The sequence below is a fragment of the Salarias fasciatus genome, chromosome 6, assembly GCF_902148845.1.
Source record: "Salarias fasciatus chromosome 6, fSalaFa1.1, whole genome shotgun sequence".
NCBI lineage: Eukaryota > Metazoa > Chordata > Actinopteri > Blenniiformes > Blenniidae > Salarias > Salarias fasciatus.
In genome coordinates, this window is record NC_043750.1 from 9,225,797 (window position 1) to 9,229,307 (window position 3,511).

Sequence of the window (3,511 nt, forward strand, 5' to 3'; positions counted from 1 at the left end):
CCGAATATGTTTCATATTTCATAAGGTTCATATATACTTCACTTTGTTCCCTGTCATTTCTTCATTTCTGTAAACATTGGGAATTTCCAATAGTCTGAACGCCTCACTGCGGTCCAGGCTGCCGTAACGTTACTGCAGATCAGCAGACTGGTGAGAGGAGCCGCCGGGGAGAACGTTTTCCGGTTAAATGTTGGCAGGTTGGCCTAAAGACCGTCCTGCTGAAAGAGCTGCGACAGAACCGCTCTGAAAGTGAAGAACGATGAAGGACACCTGAGAAATTTAACACCAGCCGCAGCTTGCAAATCCCTCCGAGACCTCAGACCGGGACACGGGAGACCGACAGACCCGAGACCCAGACCACAAAAAAGACCGGTCTCGAGAAGTACAAGTCAAGTCTACCATCCACACAGCGTGACCGTTCATCCACACCTGAGTCCCACCGCCCGCGGGGTTCATTAAATCTCCGTTTTAAAGCGACGAACGGCATGAGAAGGACGAAAACCGGAGAAAAGCCGCACCGCAAAAGATTTGAACAGTGATCAGAACAGTTGTGTCAACTCACCTGAAGTCAACAGGGCAACAGTAAGAATAAACAGCCTGAGCATTGTCCAGCTGAAGTCATAAAACAAAGTGAAAAGAAGAACTCTAGACTCTTCAGATTGCTCCAATTTGAGACTCAGGCTCCCGCTGAAGTGCGTGTCGCGCCACAACACTGTTCTCCGATCTGATTGGTGGTCTGAGAATTTTCAGTTTACCGCGTAATTGCGCCAGCCAATCACAAGTGGATAGCTGAATCCCCGCCCCCACCGGCACGACATGAGAAAGCCAGAGACAGACCTTTAAGACTTTTGAGCCGCCCGCCCAGATGTGGCCCGGCGTCACTGATACGTAGGACCTACGTAGGGCATCGAAAACTCGCGAGACCCAAACGAGATCGGTCACAGAGGTAGTCGCGTGAGCTGCAGCCCGGGCTCCAGCCCAGTGTGTGTGTGTGTGTGTGTGTGTGTGTGTGTGGGGGGGGGGGGGGGGGGGGGGGGGGGGGGGGGGGGGGGACGCATAGGTGGCAAAAAAGTAACGGAGCAACACAAAAACAACATCCACAGATCAGAGGTCTGTTCTACCATGTCCACCAACGTATGATCATTAATCACATTGCTAAAAAGCACAAATAGTAAAAATAACAAATGATAAAATCAGCAGCTCTCACCTTCAGCAGAGCTGCAGTCTCCTCTTTTTTTGACTTTTGAATAGCACAACACTTCATATTGATCTGACCCAGCCAGCCGAGTTCGCTGTTGTTTTTTAAGGACATAATAGACTGAAAACTTAATGTTTTTAATGAAATACTATATTTTGACTGAGGGGTGAGGCAGTCTGCCCCCCCTTGACGCCTGGTCCGCACTTGCAGCAGTGCACCGTCACATGACAGAAGTCGAAACGTCACTTAAAATTATTTTGTGTTTTTAAATTTTATTTATTTCAGTTAACGGAATATGAATTAACACAATGTGACACACGAAAGAAATTATGAGGGGGACAAACGGGACTGGACCCAACTAACAGTAAGTTGTCCAGTCAGTACACTGTGGAACTCTGACAACGGAGCCCCGGACAGGACATGGTAAAAAGAACAATTTAATCGTGGCCACGAATCAGGAACATCATTCATTCACTGAACAGTCCAGTAAAGTAGCAGCATGTTGACAGATGCGGACTTTCGGTCTCAGTAATTCTTTAACTAAACGTCAGTAACACAGGGCGCCTCCATCCCGTCGCTGTGAGCTGGACCAGATGCTACGAGCTCATTTTTATTAAAAGTATCTGTCTATCAAGCGGCAGAAACAATACTGAGCAGCCGCAGTGCTGCGGGGTTAAAGGACCGTCTACAATTTACAAGACGCTGCAACAGTGAAGACAAATATCCCAAAAAACAAAGCAAAACGTAATACCACCACTGCGATTCACTGCATATATTATATTATATTATCTTTTAATTTTCTCTTTTACCATTAAAATACTGAGAAGGGACGAGGCAGCGGACACAGCAGGACACTGCGCTGCCCCGCCCACATCTGGAGGCCCGGTCTGACTGGGCCTCCGATGAGGGCGGGGCTCTCTCTCTTTATGTCGCTATTAAATGTTCTAACACGAATACAAAATGAACTAAATTTTCATAGTTTATCTGATTTATATAACGAGCCGTGTTTTTGTCAAGATTCAAGAGTTTTACTGTCACACACAGTAAAAAACACACAGGCTTAATGCCACGCAGTGAAATTCTTCGATCGCAAGCTTCCTGGCAGCAGAAGAAAAAAAAAAGAGAAGTAACAGTAACTAAGATATTTAAAAGAAAAAGCAAAAAGAAAAATAGCGCAAGGATTTTAATAAAGTTCAATGTCAGAAACTTCATTTCTGTAATGTGTTTCTTGTGCCATACAATCGGTTGCGTGGAAGCATAAGAGAGGCAATTCTCCGGGCTCACGTTAGGGGGCGCTAAAGACGCCAGGCGGTGGCAGTGGAATAAGACGTTTACGCAGGCAGCGTGTCGAGTGCTGAGTCGTCAGTGTCTTCTTCTCGCCTTGTCATACATTCGGAATGGAGGATTATATTCAGAAGCTAAAACAGTAGGTGCGTTCGACATGAGAAAGCCAGAGACAGACCTTTAAGACTTTTGAGCCGCCCCGCCCAGATGTGGCCCGGCGTCACTGACACGTAGGACCTACGTAGGGCATCGAAAACTCGCGAGACCCAAACGAGATCGGTCACTGAGGTAGCCGCGTGAGCTGCTCGAGAGCAACTCACTGCTACCTGGCCCACCCCTGGACCGCCTGGCGGCGGCTACAAAGGGGGGGGGGGGGGGGTGGGGGGGGTGCGCAAAGGTGGCGAAAAAGTAACGGAGCAACACAAAAACAGAATCCAGAGATCAGAGGCCTGTTCTACCATGTCCAACAATGTTTGATCATTAATCACACTGCTAAAAAGCACAAATAGTAATAAAACAAATGATAAAATAACCAGCCCTCACCTTTAGTAGAGCTGGAGTCTCCACTTTTTTTTTTCTGGAATTTTCAATAGCACAACACTTCATATTGATTTGACCAAGCCAGCGGAGTTTGCTGTTGTTTTTTAAGCACAAAATAGACTGAAAACTTATTTAATTTTTTGGACTGAGGGGGCGAGGCAGTCTGCCCCCCTTGATGCCTGGTCGCACTTGCAGCAGCACGCACGCTTCACATAACAGAAGCCAAAACGTAACTTAAAATTATTTTGTTTTTTAAATTTTATTTATTTCAGTTAACTGAATATGAATTAACACAATGTGACACACAAAAGAAATTATGAATTCTTTTGTTTTTAATAAGAAAAACAAAATTACCCCTTTGACAGCGGGGGGGGGGGGCGGGGGGGGGCGGGGGGGCGGCAAGGGGGGGCGGGGGGGGGGGGGGGGGGGGGGGGGGGGGGGGGGGTGGGGGGGGGGGGGGGGGGGGGGGGGGGGGGGGGGGGGGGGGGG